The sequence below is a fragment of the Molothrus aeneus genome, chromosome 9, assembly GCF_037042795.1.
Source record: "Molothrus aeneus isolate 106 chromosome 9, BPBGC_Maene_1.0, whole genome shotgun sequence".
In the NCBI taxonomy this organism is placed as follows: Eukaryota; Metazoa; Chordata; class Aves; order Passeriformes; family Icteridae; genus Molothrus; species Molothrus aeneus.
In genome coordinates, this window is record NC_089654.1 from 21,867,547 (window position 1) to 21,893,949 (window position 26,403).

The 26,403-nt window shown below is 37.1% G+C and overlaps 1 long non-coding RNA gene across 6 annotated transcripts in view; it reads left to right on the plus strand.

Annotated features, from left to right (window-relative positions):
• The first annotated feature begins 2,327 nt into the window (after positions 1 to 2,327).
• Positions 2,328 to 26,403, plus strand: part of LOC136560324 (uncharacterized) — a 61,137-nt gene continuing 37,061 nt past the window's right edge. For 3 of the 6 annotated variants that reach the window (XR_010784116.1, XR_010784118.1, XR_010784120.1), the window contains exon 1: positions 2,335 to 2,589. This is a non-coding gene — a long non-coding RNA (uncharacterized lncRNA). Of the gene's footprint in view, positions 2,590 to 26,403 lie in introns of all 6 variants that reach the window. The other 3 variants (XR_010784117.1, XR_010784119.1, XR_010784121.1) reach the window with 2 other exon arrangements.

Genomic DNA, 26,403 nt, shown 5'->3' on the forward strand with positions numbered 1-26,403 from the left:
GGAGAAAAAAATGTCCATTTAGATGCACAAATACATATAAAGATGCACTTCTCTCTCTAGAAGCAACAATGATGCAAAGTATTATTCTGGTCTCCAAAATAGTGTGAGTCACAAAAATGTCTGCTTGTATCATCTAGGTCTCTCATTCATGGTTCAAGAAATGCAGGTAAATAATCACTGCTCCAGAGTCCCTAGATTTTCCTGAAATCCACTCTTGAGTTATTTGAGGAAAAAGCTAAACAATAATAAATGAACCCAGATGTTTATTCCCTCTCCATAAAGAGCTTTTCAGCATTTTAAAATCAGAAACTGACATTCATGAAAAAGATGTATTTCAGACAAGACCATGTATTGGTCTTAAAACCAAAGAGTTTACTGCTCTCTAGAGTAATTTTTCTTTTATTAGTATTTCTTCCCTCTTTAATTGAATTAAACAACAACAAAAAAAAAAAAGCAACCAAAATTATGAAGACCACCAGCACAGTGAAAAAAAGAAAATGTCTCCCAGGGTTTTCAGTTCTCTTCCCTCAGTGTTCTGGAGTCCAGATGTGGAAAGCCTAGTAGAGCTGAAAACATTTTTGAAGGGTGGAAAGAAAGTTTTGATGCTACTGCTGTAGCCTTATTTTATCCAAACCAGACAACTATCTTTCTTCATGAAGATTAAAAAGCCAAACAACAACGCCCACCAAACCACCTTTTATATATTGTTACTAAACAGTATTTATAAGTGAGCCTGCTGAAAAAAAAAACCTTGCATCTTCTTAGCACTTGGAAGCAAAGAAGGTCTTTACAAGGCCTTCTTAACTCAGAGTAGAATATTTACTGTCTTCATCTTCTTTAAAATTCTGTTTGTCAGGTGTATCAGTTTATTTTTAAGAGATGCATTTTTCCTGCTCGCATATCAAGCAAACACATATTGATTTGCTGCAGCCATACCAGGTCACAGGATATGGAGGAATGTTCCCGTATCTTACACAGCTACACCTGGAATATGGTGTTCAGCTACGTGATGACAAGGGTGGTCAGTGAGGTGATGATAAAAGTCTATAAATAGCTTAAGAGGGTGAACTCTGAGGAGGGAGAAGCATTGGGTTAAGGTGGACTGAACAAGCCTGACTGGAAGAAGCAAAAAGATGCCCTGACAGCCAGGGCCAGGCATAAGCTGCTAAATAGGATCTCACACACACACAACGATTGCCAGCCGAGCAGTCTGGGCTTGGCCTTACGTACACCACGGACGTATAATGAATTTACTATTCCAGATTAATTATTCTGGGAAATTTCCAAGCATATTTAAGCACTTCAACTGCTAAATTGGGCCCCAAGTTCAACAGTCCACAACAGGAGTCACACACTGGGTGTGTTTAGAACTACACTTGACATAGCACTGGAAACATGAGGGAGGAAATAAATCTGCCCAGAGAGGAAGATGGACACAATCCCTGTAAATCTGTCATACCTCTGTTTTCTGTAGTTCTAGGAAAACATGCATATGGGATTTGGGAAAGGTCCTTTTAATAAGGGTTAATTAGAGAACTATGTCACACATGACTGAATACCATTTCGAATTACTGCTCATGCTGGCATAACTAAATTAGACAAATGACAGAATACCAAAATAGGGAATAGTCAATCTTCTTCCCTCCTACTTAGTCTTTATATCTTCATTAGTCTCAAATATCAGCAATTACAGTTTTTCTGGAATTTGTTGCTTCTTTCAAAATATTACTATTACCATATCATAATATTCCCCAGAGATCCAATAGTTCTGTAAAATCTTTCTTCTGTTGTCAAATTACCAGTCTAGGCTTTCAAACTGCTGGATTCATTTATCTGGCTTATGTGATGCAAAAGTTCAGGATAAATAATATTTATACAGCCCTTTCTGAGCTTAAAAAAAAAAATCTGAAAAGGGAAAAATAACCAGTTAGTAAACCAGATTAGTTATTCCCATGAAAATCATTGTACTATGTGTAACTCTGTGTTACTCTAAAACCAGGTCCCTAACCCCAAACCCAAAAAAGTCACTTCAGTTTCTCTCTGCTGCCCAAGTTAACTGCAAGCATTTCCTGACGCTGAGAATGCAGGCAGAAAAAGGAAAAACGTCGACTTGAGAAAAGCACAGCTTCCAATCCCCACCCACCAGCTTCAGTCAAAGGGATGACTTCAGTCCCTTTCTTAACTAATCCTGTCACTGTAAAATCCTACAGTCATTCTTCCAACATAAAGGGAAAACGGACTCGCTAGGAGGACCTAGACTCTTTCAGCTCGAACTGTTAACCAATGGTGGAAATGCAAGAATGCTGAAGTTGTGCCTTCAGAGCCAATAGAGTGGATTTATGTGTCCCACATGACTGTGTTTCCCCTGTCTTTCACATGGGCAGTATTTAGTTCAATTCAGAACTGCAGATAGTATAGCGTGCAGAGCAGCAATGGGATGTCTGAGCACAAGTAGCTGACTTCCAGGCGACTTCAGGAAGCTCATTTGTACATTTCTCCTGAATTATCTGGGATTCTGCACCCTTGACATTCTCCAACCCTCCTTGTCGCTGCAGAAGGAGACAGCGACCTGCACAGCACAACAAAACTGTGAGTACAGGCTCTATTTATTTTTATTTTCACCCAGAAAAGCAAATCTCTTAAAAATGTCAAAATGCTATGTGCCCTAAATCAGGGATTACTTTTCTTATAAAATGAACAAGTATGTAAAGTGTTATTAAAATTCAGAAATATTTCTTGCATGCTTCAATAAAAGAAAGAGGGGAAAAAAAAAAAAGCAAAAGCGAGTTATCCTCCAGGGCAGTGCCTGCATGCACGCTGCATGACACACTGCTTCCTGACATAGCCAGCGTGCTGCTTTGTTCATAAAGAAAAACAAAGACAAAAAGCCCTACACACGTATGTTGTTCACTTTTATTTGTACCCTGTGTCTAATCAGGCCTGATCTGTCCCCAAGGGGAAAACATAAAGGCAAACTTTAACTCCGCCAGCAAGGGCAGCCCAGACTTTGCAGACATCTGACAGTTATTATAATTAGCTATGAAAGACAGCGAAGACACTTTGGGGCAAATAGCTCTTACATTTGGAACAATGAAGTCGAGCAAGGTTCCCATCCCACCCCTTCCACGGGGGGAGGGGGAGAAGCAAGGCAACGGGGGGAGTGTTAGGAAAGGGTTATGGCTGGACTGAAAGCACACAACTAGTGTGCAATATCTGGGCTCACTCAGCATGAGGAGAGGCTTTTTGATAAGCAACTTTACCTCTAGATTGCAGCTTGCATTCACTCAGATTCCTGATGGGGTGGGAAAGGGTGTGGGTCTCTTTACGGTATAACGTCAGAAGGTCGGGGTGGAGGGGGAGCGGGGACGAAGGGGGCAGAAAGAAGAGAATATCCATAGCAGGAGACATTGAAATTGTTTCCCAGAGCTTTACTGGCCAGATCTCCTTAAGCCCAAGTTGCTTTCTGGGCAAGATTTATGAGAGTTCTCAAACAGAAGCAACAGACAAAGCAGCGCTTTTTTTCTTCTTCTTCTTCCTCGGAAAATAAATTCAACCCAAACGAATAACCGTATAATAAACAGCACTGATTTGTATTTTTGCTCTTTTTCGTCCCCCCACATGCTTCTAAGACCTTTAAAAAGGTCTTTCCCCCCTGCCTGCACGATCCTTCCCACCCCCCTTGCCTACCAAAAGTTAGATTCTGAAAACTACGATCAGAAGGGAAAAAGCAAAGACAATAGAAATCTGACTCGGTCCTGGCTGGGCTGGATCTCTAATAATGCATGAAGTGAAAACAGTTTCTAAGTGAAAGATGAGCAGACTTCTTTTAAAAAAAAAATAAAATTAAGTGCAATAAGGAGAAATTGTTGAAAGACTCCAGACGCTACTAATTATGGCTTAAATAAATCTTCCTGGACAGATGTTTGCTTGCTCCCACTGCAGGGAAAGGAACGTTAAAAGAAGCATTTTTTAAAAAAGGATTTGACGTGAATCTCCCACATATGAATTTTTTTTTTTTTTTTTTTTTGGTAAATACACTGTTATATTCTTTGTCTGCCCTCCTGTTATCTCCCCCTCCCCCCACCGCCGCCCACTGTGAGCTGAGACACCTGAAGGCTAGACACAATGATCAACAGAGCACTGCGCTCGCCTGTCTGGATTCCAGCCAGATTTTTTTTTTTTTTCCCCTTCCACAATCAAGGAGCCTGCACGCAATGCACGGCAAGCCCCTTGCTCTGCTATGTGCAGATCAGACAGAAGTCTGAACCGTGCTGCAGAAAAGATTAAAGACAAACACAAGCCTTCCCTCCTTATGTCGGCCAGGCTCAGTTTCAACTTTGTTGTGATTTGCAAAAAAAAAAACAAAAAAAAAAACCACACAAAATAAGAAACTTTGTAAACATATATACACATTATTGCACAAAACATATGCACAGGCACACACACTTTCCAACACAGTGTAACTAGGGACATCCAGTGTTTCCCGTTTTACTGTGATTTCTACTCTGGGTTTACAGTCAATGCAGTATTTTATGTTAAGTTCATGCATCACTTACATAATTGCTGTGTAGCTCAAATATGTGTAATGATTTTGTATGTGCATATGATATATTACATAAAGGCAAGTAGCTACTGTACAGATACCTGCTCCTGAATGCCCATCAAGCAGAAATCTTACAAAATACTTGTGTTTAAAGAGATTAGCAGGAGCTCTGAGACAGTTTTATGATAGTTTAAATGAGGCAGTAGCAAAACACTTTGTGAATAGGTTGCCTTCAAAGCGAAGAAGAAGGGGAGCGTGGCAGGGACGGAGCTGGCCCTGCAAGCCCTGGCCTTCCTGCTGCCCCAGCCCAGGGAAACGCCGAGTGGCCCAGTGCCACCGTGCCACAAAGTTGGGCTTGGGAATGCAGCACTCCCCAAAATAGTTACTCTCCATTTGGTGTGGCTATGGGTGGGGTTAGCAGAGACATACAGGGGAAAGGCAGATTCAAAGTCTGTATTCTATTTAATTTTTAAACGTATGCTGTGCAGATCGACCTATTTTCTAAATTCTTTGGAATTTCATTGTCTTGTGATATGAATTATGGTGTGATAAACATGATGAATAATATTTGCTTTTCAATGTGAACTTTGTATGAAAAAGACCTAAAAGAAAATACATTTTAAAAAACACAACCACGTGCACACATGTACAGTGTTGTTAATTTACTCCCTGAAAATGCTTAAACTATATTTTAATCACTCTAACAGGTATCCTAATGGAAATACAAGAAATTTTTTAGCTTTTTTTTTCTCTAATATTGCTTAGAAACACGATGAGAAAAGGAACCCAGCATAAGTATCCCATAAATTTTATCTTAAAAAAAACTTCCTTTCCAAATAGCAGTGGAGACATGCAAACAAAAGATTGCATGTAGTGGCAGCAATATCCACTGCATAGTAAAAATTCCTGAATAGAGATGTCAGGAAAATTAAGTGAATTAATCAAGAGCTGTGGTCAAATTTGTATTCCTGCATTTTATTTTTTTGTAAATAAGGGATTAAATGCTTTTCTAAAGGAACAATTTATACTGCTTATATGAAATATACAAGCAAACTCTACACAATGGTCATACATGAGGAGTATACATTTGTGAATTATATGTAGATATGTTCAGTAATATTAATGTGATAATTTCCCTTCTACTTTTCCTGGCATATTGTGTTTTAAAACAAAATTTGTCACTTGTTTCAAAAAATGTGTTTTGAAATAATGTCTGCAGCTAAATTATAAAGTTCTCACTTTCATTTTCTTAAGGTTATGACAAGGCAATCATATTTTTATCCTTTCCTAAAGGCTGAAATCCTATGCAAATCAATTTTTCTAAACTTCAGAAGTGATTTACACACTATCTTGTCTTGGAAGGGTGTTTCGACTGGCAATTTATGCATTGTTTGTCAGTGTAGAAGTAATGTCTAATCACATAATAGATAAGCATTAAGCTGGAGAATATGAATACAGGATCCTTGCCTCAATGTTTAGTTCAACACTCTCCCCTTCTCCCAGTAAGGTCTCTTGGGTTTTGTGAGTGCTGGGTACAAAAGCTCTGCCTAGAGTAGGGAGGAGATACCTGGGCCAGTGTTGCTTTAAAAATAGAATTATCCTCTCCTGTTGTTATCCACATACCTGAAATTTGGAGCTGTGTGTTTTAGTTTTTTACAACAAGAATTTATTTACCTTGTGTGAAAATTGCTGAACTCTCTTTTTTTTAGTGTCGTCTTTAAATTTTTTAACTTTAAGTTGATGCTGAAATAATGCAATCATGGGATCTCATGCATATTTATGACTCCATTCCTTAAAAATTTGATATGAATTACAGCTTGTCTCTTAGCCTGTGGCCTACATTTGGTTGTGCAAATTCCACGGTGCTACTCACTCAAACTTCAAGTTCTTTCCTTTTTTTCAAGTGATTTCCTTTCTTAAACTGTCCTCTCCCCTCTTCCCCCCATGCTTCCTGTTGCATTGGCTTGTTTGAGCCTTTCCTAGTTCTAGCAGAGGTGTGACTTTTAGTCCTAGGAATAAAGCGCTGAGAATTGCATCCAAAACTTGCAAAAGATTGGTGTTTCACTTATACCTCTACAGAGCTGAAGTAACTTGAGAACCTACCAGAAACATAGACAGTTTCAATAAGGTAACAGGGTCAAAGGAGCTCATGCATTACAGAGAGGAAGAGAACTGCACATTGCATTTTTGTAGATAAAAAACACAGACTGTTTTAATGTATACATATTTCTGTTCAATATTTTAGCAAACTGTTGCAAAGCTCAAACTAGAGCAAAGTCAAAACTACTTTCAGCATGGTACAGTTAGACCAGATGGCCACGTGTTCTTTTCTTATTTAGATGAGACTTTTCCTTTCAATAACATCTTTCTTCCTGACCTGCTTAAAAATTCCAGCGAATGAAATCAGCACAGGATTTTCAATTCTAATTGACCATGTGCAGAGGAAAGGCCAGTAGAGAAATCAGTGGGACCATTGTAAGGCACACTGCATCAATCTCTCCTTTGTCCTGAATCTTTTCTAGTATGAGCTAAAATAATTAAGTATATTTCATTTATATTATTTGTACAGCAGGAAATCTTTTAACATTCAGGCAAAATTCATAGTGAGTTCCTCTTTTAGAAATGCATGTAACAAGGAAGATGTATGTCTGACACCAGACAAGCAAGTACTAGACATCATTTAATGGCCAAATATTAAAACAAAACAAAACCCTATAAAACTGGAAACAAACCTCCCAAAACAAACTCAAGGAAAGAATGACCAGAAAGACTGAAAGGTGTGGGTGAATTAAAGCATGAACTGCTTTACCTTTCCTAATAAAGGAAGATTTGAAGGATATGGCACTTTAAGAATTTTTTGAAAAGCACATTTTAGAAGAGTCTGAAAAATGTATATTTCCACTGTCCAAAATATTGACCCTTAAAACATCTGTAACCTTCAAATATTTCAAATTTACCTACATAGATTTTACCCACACACGTTCCACAACCACCTGCTGACCAACACATTGGTTGTGATCAGCCTCAATTGTGTCTGTGTGATCTACATGTGAGGTACAGACTGTAAAAACTGTGTGTATCACACACAAACATTACCTACAGAAATACACACCCAGAGGACATCATTGCAGCCTTACCTACTATTTTATTTGCATTTAGTGAGATGTGTGTGAAGCAATATAACAATATTTGAGATTTAACAAGTAGAGTATGCAAAGGATGCACAAAGTCCTACCTATGTGTTTACGTGGCCCATGGATAAGGTAAGCGGGTAAAAGGAATCCTTCAGAAGAAAAGGGGGTGGGGAAAAAGACTAATTGAGAGCAATATAGAACAACTTTGGTTGGTTAAACAAAGTAGCAACAGACTTATGGCTGTACTATTTTATACAAGTTCACTCTACTCACAGTTTAACATTATGCTTGAATGGTTGGTAGTTTCATATTGTCACTATAAGCTTAAATCAATAAACAACACCTGTAGAATATAAGTTCTGAAAAAGAGTTATGAAAATGGCTTCACTGAATAATCTGAAGAAAAGAACAGTTTCATTAAAACCCATATAATTTTTAAACTTAAGGTGAAAAACAATTCAGGAGAAAATTCAGTGGGCAGCATGGCCTTTGCTATTTGTCAAGCATGCAGTCCAAATAACGTTTGCATGAAGAAACATGCCTGAGAACATAAAACAAAGCACAGACCTTGGGTCTGGCCAGGCAGACATGGTAAAAGGTCTGATTTCAGCTCTCCAGCAAGATGTTTCATAGCCCTGGGCAAGTCATTTAACTGCCTGGCTTCTCATCTATGTCACATTATCAGAATTTAAGTTTTGAATGTGTGATTATAATTACGAGGTCAGCAACGAGATACCACAGAAAAGGATTCAGGAGAGACCTCAGATGCTTGAAAACAACAAAAAATACTAGACTGAACAATGGTCTTTTGTTTTCGTAATTAAGTGAGACTGTTTTTGGTGTGGTATTTCTACAAGAAAGATACAAAAAGACAAGATACAAAGCCTATTTCTCAATAGATCAATGTCATTCAGTTCCAGCTTACTTTCGTAAAAGTTCTTCATGTGCTTGAAACTTTCATTTCTTATTTTTTACTAACTTGCAACAAAATATCGGAATATAGGATAAATGGAAGATACTGCTCCATTTGTAAAGATGCTCTAGATTCAACACTCATGCAAGGCCTACCACTAAAAAGCTCCAGTAATGGCTTATTTAACAGACTGCCCCAAGGTGCCAGTGAGACAGAGCAGGTGAAATGCTGCACTGCATGGCCAGGGTTCAATCCTGGGCCCTAGACACATCCTGCCCCTGGTGTTCTGCACCAAGGAGCTGACCCTGGAATGGCATCGAGCGTGTTCTTACAAAGCCCGAAGGCCACCTAGAGAACCGCCTCGAAGCTCAGCATGTGCTCAAAGCATCGTGCTGAAACAGGCCTGAAATTTCTACAGAGCACACTGCCCTGAAAAGTCAACACCTCTGCTGGGTTCTGCCCCTGTTAAACTGTGCTGCCACATTCACTTTTCTGTTTCTATCGATGGTGCTTTGAGTCCCACCACTGAACAGACCAAGCTCTTCATCAGCAGCGCTAAAAATCACTGCACAGGAACAGGAATCAGTGAGCCTGCACTGGCCAAGAGACTCGACAGGAGACCTTTTGAGGCCACCATTTTGTGACTGAGTAATGACCATGTCACACACATGGAACTAGAAACTTTGCTTTCTCTCCCCAGGGAAATATGAGGGATCTCTGTGCAAAACAAAAAAACATGAAACATTTTCTTATTAATGTTGTTACTAATCAGTATTCATATATGGTATGAAAGGAACACTCAGACTTTCAGCTATCTTGCATCAGTGCTGCTCACAAGATGCAAAAATAATGAAAAAGACAATGTGACAGAGCTGCTGAACATCTCAGCAGGTTTACAGAAAGGGTAGGGAAGTGAAAAGAGGGTGAGAGGAAAATATCCTGCGTGGAAGTACAGCCTCATGTAGTGCTCAGAACAAGGAGAGGAAGTGAGCAAAATGTGCACGGTTACATGCAACTGATGGGCTGTATTTCACCAGCCTATTTTTACTGTTGAGGCTCCAGACTATATTAGAAGTCTATCCAGTCTCCTAAGCCATGGGATGTGGATAATGGGATCAGATAAAATGATTACAATCAGTTTGGTCTCATGCTTTCATCTGCTAAGTGTAATAGATGCAAAACTGAAAGACTTAATTGTATAATAAAAGTACAAACACCTCTTTGTTTTACCTCTGCATTTTTCCAGTTTAGAGAAATTGATGAGGTTTTCTCTGTTTGTTTGATTGAAAAAAACAACAATGGCAAACAAGATGATTCTTCTCTTGCAGCATCCCAGCTGAAACTAGTTTCATCTATCCAAACAAATAAGCTCAGAAGTAGTTGCAAAAAAAAAATTTACACCACATCCCATGAGATATTTTACAAAGAGTGTCTGGTTAATAAGCTTCAGAAACAAAGACTGCTTTTAAGGAATTTACAGAGTTTAATAACTGCCTTTTTTTAGAAGTAAAAATCTGATAATTTCCCAGAATGTCTTATCCAGACACTGAATTTGTACTACTATTTTCAAGCATTATTTTTTTCAGCTTATTTGAAACCATTTTTCTAAGAGAAAAATTTGCAAAGAAAAGGATTTAAAAAGATAAGTCTAGCAAATAACAACAGTGAAGAAAAGCAGTTCCCAAGGTTGATTAAAAGCCTTGGAAAGGGTTAAAAATCCAGATCTTTATGTAAGAATTATAAATGAAAGGAGAGTTAAAAAGGGGGAGAAGCGGGGGAAGAGCTAAGCTGCTGGTGACTTGAGTGTATTTATGGATTACTATGTCCTGAAAAGAAGAAAACCAGAGTTGTAAGATGACACTGCAGGGGTTGTCTGGACTTTTCACCGAGTGTAAAGTCTGTTTAGTCAGTATCTTAATGCCTAATGCTGACCTTTGCCCTCTTCACTCCTCCCTGCTCCAGGTGCAACATTTTTGCAAGTGCTTTAACATTATTGGAAGTTTTTGCAGGTTTCACACGCTGCAAAGTGCACAGAGCACTTTACACATTCATTACACCCACCCAACATCAAGAGTTAGCGCATTTTTTATCCTAAGTACACACAATGATTTGTTTTACACATTTCCCCTTATTAGTATTATTGCATTAAATTAATAAAAACAAAAGCTTCTTTGTAAGGGTATTTGATTTACATAATTCCATACAAAAAGATAAAAAATTAAATATAAACTCATCTCATGCTCGCCAGCACTGTGAATTATACCAGGAGTGTGCAACATATGCTGGCAATGCTATTGATCTCTCTTAAATTAATTCTCTTTGCTATGGAAATGCAAGGCAAAACCAAAACCCATTGCTACAAAATAGTCAAGGCAATACAAGCTCATTTTCCTCAGGAAAAAAATTGATTTCTTGTAGAGTTATTAATTAGATTTGGAGTGATATAAATTTTAAAGAAAAACAACAGTTTTAGAAACTAATGATAAAAAGAGCTAAACTACATAAGGTCTGTACAATTTTAGTTTTTATTTTAAAAATCAAGAGTACTATAAATCTATAAATGCCACAGTTTTCAGTAATGAAGCTAATATAAAAATACACACAATTATTTCTCTATGCTTTATGTTTAGTAGATAGCTGCTAAGATTTTTGAGGTCTACAATTTAACTTTTCTGAGGAGAAAGTATAATCTGGGTACCATCATCTTCAAGACTACTAGAGATGTTTTGTTGCTTACCAGGCACTAAATGCGTAATACCAGGTACTAAAATTCACCCTTCTCCAGTGGCATAAAGTTTACTGCAAATCCAAGACTGTCCAATCGTGGCTCCTGCATTTTGTGATCCACACCAGCTAAGTATGCCCCCCAAAAATTAAAAATTATGATTTATAAATTTCAAACTTTTAAATAGCTCACTGACTTCCACACATTGCTTCCTCACTGAGCCATGCTGACAAATGTTCATTACATTGAGGGAAAAGAAAGGAGGAAAAGGACTGGTTAAAAAGAGGTGAATAGCAGCAGGTAGGTTTTATGAAAAACCCTACTGGTCTAGCCAGAATAACTCAGGATAACACATCTTCTATGCACAGCATTACTTCAAGGTGACAATCACATAAAAAAGAGCTCAGGTGAGGGTTTATATTTAGGGAATTGCTATGACAGAGATGTGTTTGCATCTAGACTAAAACATTTATTTTACTGCATTACCTTTCAGATACACTGAGCAGCTGTACTGGTTACAGGACACTGAACCTCTCTAAAAGAATATTTCAGTGTTTTCCTATGACATTGCTAAATAAAAATTAGCTTAGGCCATCTTTATTACCTAGATAATTTGACAGGGTCTGATTTTGGGGGAGATTTTTCTTTAAAACAAAATATGGATCTTAATATAGTAGTTTATTCCAGGAGTAGGAGCAGGTCAAGGGGTCAAAATATTCTGGAAGTGTGTCCTGAAACAGTGTTCTTATGTTTTTCAATTTAATTTCTAACACTGCAACTACAAGGGAATAATGAGGGGGGTGTGTGTGGGGAAGGTTGTTTATTGAATGACAGACTATTTCTAGAGCTGGGCAGCTTTATCTATCTCAGCACAAAGACTGCTCCTGTCCACAGTGCAGCTGCTAACAACTCATCAGCACTCCTTGTTTAAGAGTAGGGTACAATTAGAAGTCAAAACTTTAAAAACCTGAAAAGTTATTACTGCAGCAAGCCATGTAACTGGATTTGATTTCTAGTCAGACTGTATCCCTTTGCTCCCAACACTGTTTACAAGACATATTTAGTGCAGGTGGTACTCTCCTTAATTTCACTGAAGGTCAAGTGTACTTGTCATAATTGTATTTTTTGCACAGCTGAGAATTGAACTACTTCTGCAGACTGAAAACAGACATTGTTTCTGTAAAGAAAATACCGAGCACTGAAGAGTTGGACTTGAAATAAACAGAATGAAGTAAATTCTCACAGTTTTCACCTACTATCTTGTCAAGATCATCACTTTTGAGTCTGCTGTATATCAGTGCAAGCAGCCATTTGGATCCTTCACTCCCAGAACATCAGAATCCTCTGTCTGGAAAAGTGGTTTCATTTATCTTGCTTTGGGGAGCTATTTTTTTTTTCAGGACTACAACCTAAGATGAAGGTTTTGCAATATTTGCAAATAACTGACATTACAATGGTTTACAAGTATAAAAATGAATAAAACTGAAATGAATCAAGATTCTAATTTAAGTAAATAAAAGCTACATTACCAAAAATATAAATTCATTTTCTGCTATTTTGGAACATCAAAATCATGGCTTTCAGAAGAGACTCAGTCTTATTGTCCATAAATTCTAAACTGATTTGTTACAATTGTCAGATAGAAAACTAAATCTGCCAAAAAAAAAGTAGCATGGCAGAAATAGGATACTATTCTTGTGCTTCAGTTCACTTACTCTTATGAATTATCAGTCTCTCCTACGTGCAATACGTGCACCTGAAATATAAAACATTGTCCACTGAATCTTCTTTTTCCTGTGAAGACGTTTCCCTCATCCTCTAACTTACAATCATTCCTAGTGCCTTCACTACACATTTTACCTGAAGAAAGGAAATTAAAGCAAAACATCTCTGAATTGTGCTCCATTGTAATTTTTTTCATGTCAGTTGAAAAAAGCCATAACAAAAACCCGCCAAACAACCAGGTGTCTCCTTCTGTAATTCTTATGTAATAGTTCAGTCTTGCATAATACTTAAAAAATCCTCCAGTTTTCTTCAAGTAAATGATTTCCTCATATATCAGAGACAAGGAAGAGAATCATCCTTCTTTCCAGATTCTCTTCATGTCAGGACCAGAGCTCAGGTTTGCTTCAAAGCATCAGTTCACAAAATTCTAAAACTAGAGACAGATTCCTCTTGTGAAATCCATTTGCTGATTAGCAGCTTCTTACCCATCTCTTCTACCCCCATCCAATCTGCTTCTCTAAACAACTCTGCCCTGAATTGCTGTACTGCTCTGCAAACAGCAAAATGTGAAGATGTAAAAATTGGAACTAGTTACATAAATATACAATGTTACTCTACATATAATGAGAGTTTTAAAAATTTTACTTGAAAGCATAAATGCAAGTAAAATAGTGCCTTTTAATGGAGCAGTTTGAAGATACAGAAATACTTTCACAAAACTGACACAGGAAAGATCAGGATTTTAAATCTACGTTTTCATTATTGTGGAAACCTCAAAAAACTGGGTTGTAATCTGATTAGTTTTTGTTATTTCCTCAAAACACAAAATAGTACAGTAAAGCAAGCAGCAGTCTCATGAAATTTCGCTAAGTCGACTTATAGGACATTGGTATTTCAATCTGTGGGATTCATCTGACATTTTGTTTGTAAGGCCAAGCTTCCTCTTTCCTCACCTCACTGGCAAACTTATTTTTTAGTTGTATTATAATTATCAAGTTCTACTGCTTTATTTTATAGTCAAATCCACAAAACACATGGATTTTTTTTTGGTTGTTTATTTTTTGATTTTTTTCTAAAGAGGAGAAAATATCCCTCTAACCACTATCCTATGCCAGTTTTGTACTTATATTCAGGGAATAAATTTTACACAACTTCATTTAGCAAATCATTCATCAGGACTATTCTTTCCATATTCGTATTCTAGCTGAGTTTTTCAGGCTCAGTATTAAATTTGGGGTAACTTAAGGTCTTTTCCATGGAAAAAACATAAAAATCTATCATCCTGCTAATGAAGGAAGTGAAACCTAAGTTACTTAAAAAGCTGATGAAGTTCCTGTCCTTTTCGAGGAGGAATCAAGATGGTTTTTGCTGAGATACTGGTTTAAATTTATACCACAGGAAAAAATCCTGAACTTTAAGAAATAGTTCAAAGGGAACAGGGACCAGCAGTGAACATGTATCAGGTTCATGAATCTACTTTTTAGATGCACAACTGCATTTTTTTCTCTGAGGAGATGGCAACACACTTGTACCTTTGTAGCAGCCAGCAGAAGAATCACCTCTAGCCTCATCCCAGCAGGCTGCAGCGGGGTAGCGCTCCATTGTGTTCCCAACACACTCCTGGAGAAAGGAGAATGATGCCTTGCCTGCACAGGTTGTGAGAACATCAAGGCCATTGAAAGGACCAGTGGGACTTGGCTGAATCCCAACTTTTTATTGTATTAGGAAAAGGTCTCTCCTCTGTCCTCCTCCAATGTTTCTCTGATGAGTAACTCACCATGTAGTGCCTATATCCTGTCCTTTTCTTTCCTTCTTTGGGATTTACACAGAACAGACAGCAATGATTTCCTGCTGGATGCCCTCAGGATTCACTGTGTGTTTTGGATGTTGCAAAGGAAGAGGAGACAGTCAAGAAAATTTGAGACTTTTATGGGAGAGGGGTTTGTGGCCTTTGGCTACAAGATCTTAATGAGCTTCCTGCTCTTTTTTTTCCTTAGCTCTCTACAACAGGAGGCGGCAAGCATAACAAAGACTAGAATCGTGCACCCCTCCTTGCCAAAGATTTGTCATCCAGTAGCTTTAAATTTAGAAACTTAAATTGGCTGTCATTTCTTTTACTGCACAAATGTAAAATAAGTGATGTTAAGATAGCATTAAAGAAAAATGTGGGGGAGACTGCTTCTCAATTGTTCTGTTTGAAAACTTGTACTTTATTTCATGACAAGCAGTGAGATTCACTGGAAAAGGCATTCTGCACTGAAAGACACTGGGCATGCTTCATTATACAAGAATATTTCCAAATGAAGACCTTCTGTATTGTTTTCCATTTCCTTAAAGAAGGCCTCAGACTGTACCACCTGTCTAAACATATTTACAGTCTCTCCACACGCCTGCAAGCTCACTGTAGTGGAATTTTTCTAAGGGTCAAAGGTAGCACAACTGAAGAGGTTTTGTTTTGGTTTGTTTTTTAAGACACAAGGAGATATCCATGAATTTTCTGCAAATCTAGCTGCAGATATAGCTGGCTCATAAATAGAAACATTTGTTAATCTAATCTAGAGACACAAACTCTCTTGGAGTGGCTCCTAACCATTTGATGAACTTTTTTAAAATTTAGTACTACATTCTGCAGTTTCCTTTTGACTTACCAACTTTTTTCTCTGCTGCTCTCTTTTTTTTCAAATTTTTTTGTTTGTAAGATGTTAGCTGAGCCACAAAAGCAAATGCTGTATCTCCCAGCTTACTTGCCAAGTTATTTTATTTCCTCATTTAAGGGGGAAAGCAGGGCCAGGGGAGAATAAACATTATGGATCAGGTGATGCATCCTTATCTGAAGACAGGAGCAAAGAGGAGAGATCAAACTTTCCTAAGAAAAGATAAGCAATTACTGAATCACAAATATAACACACATTTATCACTTGAATAAATTGCTCAAAATTTGACAGTTGCTATCTTTTCTGAAATTTCTATTTGGAGGATCCCTCCCCCATTCTCCTGGAAAGACATCTGGCTACCACTGAATGGAGTTTAATGTTTGAACATCCCATCTGGTTTCATCATGTTAACACATGATTCCAAGTCATTCAAGAACTATGAACAATGGATATTGTATTCCATATAGTGCCATGTGGATTTAATCTTTAAAAGATGGTGGCACTGTAGAACTCAATCTTTTAGTTAAAAGTCAAAACATTTCATGTATGCAAAAGTCATTTCCCACAGCCTCAGAAGTCTCACATTTTATCCTGCTCTAAGAAAGACAAGGAGACAATGTCTCCCTCATATAGTGCCATTCCTATTGTTACCTACCAGAATACCTAGCTTTTCCTAAACATGACAGTTAAAAGCAGCATAAAAACAGATTTTTCATGAGAATACTCATTATTTTCATACTCAAATTACTTCCAGATTGATTAAAAACAAAAGCAGAAGTTTGCTGATGGGAGGTTGGGCACTTTTGCCTCCCAGAGCTGGTAACTCTACCTTTCACTGACATTAGCAAAATCCAAAAAAGTCTCCAAAACAAAGTGCTTTAAGTGTAAGTGCTTTCCTCAACAAACCAGCACTACTTTATCTCAGTGATGCTGAAAGAACATCTCATTTCTCTAAATCCTCTCCAATTTTCAGTTAATAACGTTTTTTATATAAACAGTTCTTTCACGTTATTTTTTCATAAGGATAATTGACTCAGTGTCTGTAACACTGATCCTAATACATTTTCTTGTATTTCTTAAAGGATGCCTAGTAGGAACAAATGTTCAATAAGTGGCTTATTATGAAAACTTAATAAAAACTTATTTCAGACTAAAAGAGAATTTTATAAACAAGTGCAAGCAGATATTTAAATATTTCCTAGCTGTCCTTTAAGCCACCTAATAAAATGATATTGCTTCATTAGAGCACTTGGGAAAGTGACTGGTTTTACCTGCAAGGGTGAGAAGATGAGGAAAATATAGATATTGTGGAGGAAAACATCTTTTTAGTGGAATGAAGCAGGGCAAACATGCTTTATATGTCTGGAACTGGATCATGAAAAGTGACTAGTTTATCCTCAAGACCGTGAGTTCAGAGTCAGAGTTGTATGACAAGACATTATAGATGTGCTGATGAGAGAAGACCATTCTGTGAAGATTGATAAAGGAATTACACCACCCAACTTTTTCCAAACTCTGTTGATACGTATGTCTTATTTAGTATCACCATTTTACCAGCCAGTTCAAAAGTTAGATTAGATGTGTGGATCTAATCTAAAAGTTGAAGTTAGTTAGATGTGTGGGTCACAAGACATCAGGATTTTCACAGAAGCACCTAAATCAAAAGTATTTAAGAGGGTACTGTTGGTGCTTAAACAATCACTTTGTGTTGTCTGGAAAATTTCTTTACCTGTTTTACCTGTGGCATTTCAGCTGACAAAACCTGCCTAGAGGATAGGGACTACTATACTTAATAAACAGAAAGGGCAAAGAAAGAGAAGATGTGCTCGATTTATGGAATTGAATGAATTCCTGGGTGACAAACTGGATAAGCTCCCAGCAAAGCTGGGTTGAAGGCTAGCTCCATCAGTTGGAAATTCTTTTAAAATCTGTGGAGATCATACAGACTGTTAAGACAGTGGATTATATGCATTGAACAGAGTCACTGCTAGCTGATTGCATCAGGGAAGCTACTGAATTCCCTAAATTCAGGATGAGAACTATAAAATGCAAGATTGGAATAGAGATGGCAAACTTTGGTGATTTTACCTGTGTTCCACTGTTCTATCATCTCTAATAACTAAATCCTTAATACAGTAGTGACAATGTTCACTGATGACCACCTCAGTTTTACAGAACTAAGAGAATTGTGTCATTTGGCAGTACTTCTATCGACTCTTTTCAAGTAATTCTGGTTGAGTATTCATTCAGCACAGATTTATGCAAGCTATAGCAGACAGCCTGTGTCAGAAAGTCTTCAGAGTCTGTTTGTCTAATTCAAGTACTCTGTCTAGAAAGGCATTGCTTTTGAATACTCGAAACCTATTCATTCAGTTCCTTAGGTTGGCAGGCACAAAACACACAATACTTTTCAGTTTGTAATCCATCTGCAACACCTGAATTACTGCATGCACTTGTCAAACACTGAAGAGAAAAAGGAATGCTGACAAAAGGAATTTAAGGAAACCAAAGTCCTAAACCAAGTCTTTCTGAAAGCATTTTAAAAATTTATTTTAGTTCTGTGCCCTTAAGCCGTGAATGTCTTAAAACACGCAAGATCCATGCTTATAAAGAACTAGAATTCTGTCTTCTAGAATTTAGGAAGTTCATTAAAACTTGTTGGTTCTATGTAAGTATTTTGTACTAGTGGAAAGTTTGACTTCTCAGACGGGATCCAGAATTACAGCTGGTTCTACTCAAGATCAATTTCACTTAAGACATAGCAAGAGAAATTTGAAGACATAGCAAGACTTTCCCAGGGAGATAAAATTGATTTTAATGCTTTACTTCAAGATAGACTGTGCTGGCCTAGCTAGATCATATGAAATTGGTGCCAAGCGATCCTCAATTAGGTTAGCAGTACATCCATTTAAAATGGCAGTGATACAATACCTGATAGAGCTCTTGTTGTTACATCAATTCTCTAATTTACAAAAATGTGTGGGATATTAATGCTAATTTTTAGTTCTTATATGGCATAAGGAGTATTTATTTCCTAGATCATTGTATTCCATCATTTTGTCCCTACCTATGATGTTTAACTTCAAAAACTAAAGCAGAATGCCTTCACAGTCCCATCCTCCTTTAGGGGAGAACAGTATCTTAGCAGTTTGACCTAAGTTTCAGTATTAAGTGAAAACTCGAGTGGGTTTATTGAATCTACCCTTTATTTTGGGATATCACTTAGATTCCACATTAAACGAAAGTAATGGGTGCTCCTAAAGTGAAATCTGCTCCTAAAGTGGCAGTCTGAGTTCTATGATCCGAGTTTGATTATTTGTTACTCATGTTTAGCCTTACAGAAGATCTAAGTGCACTGTGATCCAAATAACTAAATTCCAATTTAAATCTCCTTTCAGTAATCTAACTCAGAAATTTGTGCACTGCAGATATTTGATATCTCACTCTCTCTCTCCCTCTTGTTAACTCAATCTTGTTTTCCACATATAAATGGCAAGCTGCCAATTAGGGATGTACACATGCTGCAATGCAAAGGAAAATAAGTAGATATGTCCGTATGTATTAACTACAAGTCAGAGTATTGTCTAATGCAGCTGGAGTGAAAAACACTCCAAAAAAGCTAATTACAACTCCAGTCTTTATTATTATAAGCAAAAGCTTTTGTGAGATAGGGTTACAGTCCTCACTGCAGTTTATTTCTTGTTTTTAAGTCTTTGTCATTCTTTTTCCACTGATTCAAACTCTTGAAAATAAAATTGCATCAAAGCTATTAAAACAACAACAAAAATCTTAAAACAAGGCAATTTATCAAACTATGGTGCAAAGAATAAAATTCTCTTCATTCGTTCCATCACCTTTATGGTCTTATAGTTGCTTTTCTCCATACATAGAACACAATTCCAACATAAATGCCAGAATGACAGTTAAACAAAACCTATTAGTGTAGATTGAAACATTTTTATAAGCTTCCTTAAGGGAAAACCAAGCTACTGGTGAAGCCAGCAGGACACCCAGCTTCATCTGGGCTCCTGTTCCAGATTCAGAATGATGTAATATGAGAAACTCCTCTTTGTTTATTCCCTGATTCCCAAGCTGTGAGAAGCTGTGTTAGGATTATTCCCTTTATTCATCCTACTGTAAACCAAAGCAGACCATCTTTTGGACAACTGCTATAGAGTAACAGAGAAATCCAGGTAGTTCTGTATGGTATATGATACACAGAGTTATATATCACCCTCAAAGAGCAGTAATTTGGATCAGGATATTGAAGTTAACAAACCTAAAATCCCCCATATTATCTCTTTCCTCTCTGTACTTACTGCACATGTTCTGCAAATAAACTGAACATCTATAAGCCTGCTAAAAAATATAACTAATTATATTTTATTCATTCTCATCTCGATTTAAGAAAAAGAGACTTAGCATAACTAAATTTTTGGGCTCTGTAATCTCCACATGACTGTGCTGCATTTTCTCCTCATGAAATGCCTGGCATCTTCTTGTGCCACACTACTCAGCATAAGCTGCTTTTCTGTAATTCATAGGCCACTCCAGTACAGGGCTGTTGCCATTTTTCATTTCCAAAAGCAACTGTATGAAGTGATAGAACTCTCAGAAATGGAAAAAACGTGTCCTACTTTTAACTTAACAGAAAACGGCATTTCATCTTATAGCCCTGCCAGTGCACTTGCTCGCAATGTGATGTGTCATGTAGGTTGAAGTGAATTTCTTTGCCTCAAGGATCAAGTGCCACTTTTCACCAAAAACGTAAGAAGATTTCACTTCATGTTTGACTCCTTATTCACAAGTACTGCAGTCTTTGAATATCAGCTTTTCTGTCAAGCTGGAGGATGGTGATTCATAAAGTTAAACTTCATGTGGAGTGGTACCATTTTAAAAAAAACTCCTTCAGAAAATATTTCCAGGGATTAGAAGGGAATTTATAGTCAAAAAACAGACACACTGACTCCAAAATAGCTGTTTCACATTTAGCAGTAAATTCACTATTTGAGACAGATCTCTTCATTCTTCCTAAATTTCACTGAAATTCAAAGTAGAACAGGACTAGTTTTGAACTCAAAGTTTTGTGGGCTGGAAAAAGTGAGTTTTCTGCTTACCTGTGGTCATGAAATATTTATCAGTTTCCCAGTTAAAAAAAAATAGCAATGAATGGTATACAGTGATTCATTTCTTTATGTGAAGGACTTGGTATAAATTAGCAACCTAGCATTCAGTGGTCACATGCATTCGACATACTGAGTAATCCTGCTTTATCTTACCCTCAAACAAGCACAACAACGTGGCCTCCCACTAAGTTATTTAGTGCTTAATGTAGTGGGCCAGAAGTACCTCAAAGTTGTTTGGCATAATTAACAGCTCAAGATAGAACTAAATACAAAATTTGTGAGGAAATCTGCAAGCAATCTTATGTGCAACAGTACCAACCTAAATAATTTCTAATAAAAAGTTTTCAGGCAATTTTGGACAAGTGCATCTACTTATCCCAACTTTTCCAATTAAATATCGAGTAAAACCACCTAATAAAACATAACAATGCCCTAAGATCAGTCCCCCAGATAAAGTATATTCATCACAACCCCAGATCCAAAGGTACTTTTCAGGTGTTTTAATAGAGAATTGCAATTGCTATGAGTTATGCAAATTTATTCAGGGGAGGGCAAGGATGGCTTTTGGACTTTGATTAGTGCAGTTTGAGGGGGAAGAGGAAAATAAATGAGATTCAGCTCTGTTTTAAAAATAATTCTGCTGCCAGAAGATACCACCATCACAAAACAGGTGATATCTGTAACAAGCCAGAGACGATAAAGACCTTTCCTTTCCTTTATGACCACAGCTAAGCAAATGTGCAGCTGACAAAGGGTCCCTGAGACCCTTCTGCTGGGCCTTCAAAACCTTCATCATGGTATTCTAGATGAGAATGTTAAAGAGATGCTTCTCTTTCTGAGAAACATCTTCAGCCTTTATCAAAGTTCCCGCAGGCTTCCATTTTCCAAGCCACACTAGTGTGGTATTTGGTACTGATTACAGAGGACTTCTCATGGAGAAAACTCCATGTTCCACAGGAATTCAGCAGAAGAGCTTTTTACCACAGCCTTCATTTTCTATTTTAAAGCTATGAAGAGGGCAAGGTATACACTTTAAAAGAAATTTTTAAAAGGAGGGGGGAATGTTTCAGAGGGTCTGTAAAGATTTGTCTGTTTGAGTTGCAGAATAATTAAAAAATAAAATTCAAAACCTTAAAGTACTTAGAGCTACCATCAAATTTAGGGCAAATCCCTTAAGAGAAATTTCTCATTGTGAATCATGCGCTGGACTTGCTTTTGTTGGTTTCTAACACCAGGAAGTTGCCTCCCAAGTTCAAATGCTGGTTTGTTTATTGCAGTATCATAAAAAAAATACTATCCAACAAAAGATGTAGTTATTTCTTTACAAAGACACAATACCATTCAATTAGAAAGGTTTATATGATTAAAAGAGAGACACACAAATATTTAATAAATATGTATCTTTCTTTATCAAGTGGAAGACAAGTACATGGCAGCATGCTTGGGATTAGAAGGTGGAGGATGACTAAAATTTTTTTCAATGGAGTGTCATCAAGGTTAGAGATCTCCAGATTAAAAACAACAATAATCCCCACAAAAACCTCTCCAAAAAACAAAGCCAAACTCCACTAAAACCTTAATGCACACTGCTTTATATACTTCAAATCATCCTGTTACTTTAGGCTGTCAATTTTTTCCTTACATGAATTCTTACAAAAGGTTCTCCACACATATTAAGGCAGAAGGATCTGTGTAACACTTCATTTTTAAAGAAATTAATATGCAATTCTGCATAGTTTAGAGATTAAGAGGGAAAATAGTTTTAACAGTCAATCAAAAAGAGTAACAAAAGGAACACAAAGGAGGTCTCAGTTTACCAGCTATGCCTTGTCTTTGCAGAGAGAAATTTTGTCTAGAAGCATTCAAAATGCAGAGTCAAAGCACTCCTCTGCAATGTCAGAACTCAGCATCATGAGGCAAAATGTTTTTACTGGATAGAGAGCAATCTAAAAGTTTTCCCCCTAGTTGAAAAGAATTAAAATGTACTGTTGAAACCTCTTCAATGAGCCAACACCACTGGCCAGGCTGTAGTATCTGCACAGCAGCAGCACTGCCCAGGCCACGCGCTGCTCTGCTGCCCTTGCCAGTGCAGCTTGTGGTGGAGGAACAAAAAAAAGGCCAAATTGTTTCAGCCAGCCAGAACCACCCCCAGAGTGTCCCAGCCATGGCCTCACTGCAGGTGAGGAGGAGATTGAAACTCTGAAAGTGAAACAAGATGGAGAAGAAGCTTTGACAAGTACAACCTGCCCTAACTTGAAGGCAAGAAGCATTTAAATGTAAATGTCTATAGATGCTCATTTAATTAGTAAAATGAAGGATTGTATGACATACTACTTCAAAAAAACAAGACTTACTGCATACACCAGAATATTATTTGGCATATTATATACTTATGAAACAAGTTTGCCATCTCTGTCCCTCTTCCTATAATGACTTCAAAGAGGAACTACTTTACAGAGCCTGGCAAAAAAAAAGGGTAAAAGTTGTTTAACAGAACTCCTTTCCTGCGCCATAAATGAAGGCTTCTACTACACCTATGTCAATAATACAGTCTAGTAAAAAATGAGAACTTTAAAAAAGTAAAAAAAAAAAGCACTGGATACTTAAAAAAGAGAATAGTACTTGTTCTTTATGATAATAGAAAATTACCTCCTTTCAAGGGAAAAGCAGTGGAAGTGGAAAGTATCACTCTCTTTTCTTCTACATCCCTGTATACTTCACTATAAAAAACCCAAAAATACATTTATTTAACTGGTCACATTATATTTAGGTCACCTGGGAGAAATAATGCTTCTGGAAAGGTGCAGTTCATGATAGCTAAAAAATCCTTCAGAAGAACATTTAGGTAAACAAATAAAAAACCTGTTTCATCCTCTCATATTTCTATCTCCTGGTTTTTCAAAAAATACAGGTAGCTGTGTTGAAAGGAGTGAGAATATGAGGCACATTGATTTAGTGAGTCTGAACTTAAACTAGGACATCAAGAAATAATAGCTGCAGGTATTCCCTTACTTCTCTGCTGCCAAAAAAAGATGCAACTCTACTATTTCTTCCTCTGATTACAGTGGTGTATTTGAGTTTCTAATGGTTAAAGAGCACATTAAAGGAATTTTTTTTGCAGTTGCTGTTCTGTAAAGCAAAAGTTTTAACTTCCAGAATCTGCAGGTGAAGTATTGGAATTTCTCTCCATTTTTCACTCCCAATACTGATGTCACAATAGTGAGAGCACAGTGAAGATTCTCAGGGCATTTCCTCTCCTTCTGAACCCCTTGTAGGATGCATCAAAGACAGACTTGGGAGAGCCAGGAGGCCTCTCACTATCCAGCATCACTGAAATAATGCAGCAGTAACTGTCTGCCCCTTTCAAAGATGTTTTCTAATGTTAGCAGGTATCTTCTGTTCCTTGTTTTAAAAAGAAGAACCTGAAAGCCTAAACCTCTTTTTTAATTGATCTCTAAAGTGAAAACCTCTGAAAATTGAATGCCTGAACTCACATATCCTATTGGCTACCCATGGATTTTATTACCTGATGGCAGTTCAGAACAGTTTTTCTATCTCGCTTCTGTTCTGCTCCCTGACAGCCTGGAGAGCTTTTGCACACAGTAGGCCGAACTTTCCAAGAGGCAGCCAATAGCAGCCATGCTGAAAGGAACTTTGGGGCAAATTCTTTAAGCCTTAATCCATCTGCTCGCTTCTACTTTAACACCTTCACAGTAATTTACAGTATTTTCACCCCTACAATCATTATTGAATTTAAAAGGAGGATGAATTGGAATATCTTCTTTAAATTGCATGCCAAAGTAAGTCTATTGCTCAAAAGAAATAAACAGAGCTTCCCAACTTCTATGATTTAAAGGGATTTTCAAATACTTCCTACAGTAAATATGAAGCACCATAAAAATATATTCTTAACATATTTAAGTAATGGTATGGAATGTAATTAAAAACTTTTACATTTGAAGTTGAATGAAAATTCATTTTCCTGTACTATCTTCTAGTTAGGTTTCTTATAAGGAGCCTTCTGTTGAATCAGAAATAAATCTTTACCTTTAAAGTAGGAAATATGAAGAATGGATGAACCAGATCCAATTACAAGCACACACACAACGGAAAGTACGCTAAAAGTAATTAAAAATCCTAGAGGACAAAAAATTATTGTATTAAAAGGTGAGGTATAATCAGGGTACCTGCAGTTACTTTGAACCTGGCAACTTTAACAGAGTACGGTTTAGATAATGCCCTATTAAAGAGAGTCTTCATTCTTTTGGAAAAGGGCACAAGAGGATCCTTACAATACCACATAAAGTAAACAGGAAATCTAGATAACCTGGAAACTGCTAGTTATCAAGAGTTCCAGTTGGAAATTATGTACTATAAGACTAAAGATAACAAAATGTTGCTACCAATACCTAATCCTGTTAGAACTGTAGCTTTTCATATCAGCACCTTTTAGATTAAACTGAGGCTATATCAGGAATCTTACCCTACATTGGTCTAGTATTTATTATAGTCATTAATCTCTCTGAAATATGCATTTAAACAACCTACATGTACCAGTGCACACAGCACTGGTAATACATAATCTGACAATTCAAAGAATTCAGACTGTTCACTGATGGATCACCTTTCTTTCTAAAGGAAGCACCCTAAACATGGAAATTTCCACCCTTTTTATGCAAAACCACATCAAAAACTGAATACAAAGATCAGGCTCAATATAAGAATATTTTCTGGGACATGACATTGAAGATACTCAAGTTTGGTATTAAAGAGACTTGTATATTGTTTTCTTTTTAATTAGAAAAATTTCTAACCCTATATGCTGCACATAATAGATCTAGACACATGATTTTCAAATGTCCAAAATAAATGAAAAAGTAATGCAATTTTATTCACAGCTTTGCTGTGTAGGGTAACTTTTTCGTGGCAAAGAAAATGCCATTTCCATAATAAACTTCATTGGGAGCTCATGAGTTATTACAGCTCTGAGCTAGGGAAAAAACTTGATAAAATACCTTATAGGTACCTGAAAGTGCACCTTCAACAGTTGTCTCGACTTTTCCCTGTTACAATAGGCATTTGAAGTGACATCTGAGCTATTTATTTTCAGTAAGAAGCCAAGCACTTGTGTCAAGTAGCACCACATTCCACAGGTTGTCTCATTTAAAAGCTGTAAGTCTAGCTAGATATTGGCATGCATGATTCAAAGGGACAGAACTCAGTACTTAGCAGGGGAGGGAAAGGCATTTAGAAGATAACAGAAGTCCAATTATGAACTGTGAAAATATAGAAACTCATTGAGGAAAATGGGAGAAGCCTATGCTTAAGGTTACATGCATGTGCTCAAATATCTCACTTAATCAGTCAATAAAAGAAAGAATAACTGCCAGGAAACATTTTAGCCTGACAAGGTATTGTAAACAGCATGGTCCTCTTTTGGGATATAGTCTGTTGTTTTCATAGTACAAGCTACAGTCAGTAGAAAAAGTTATGGGATACAATGTTGGGGTGTCTTTGAATTTACTGAATTCCTTCCAAAATGCCTTATGGTGGACTATTTAGTATTCATCACCATGCTTCTGT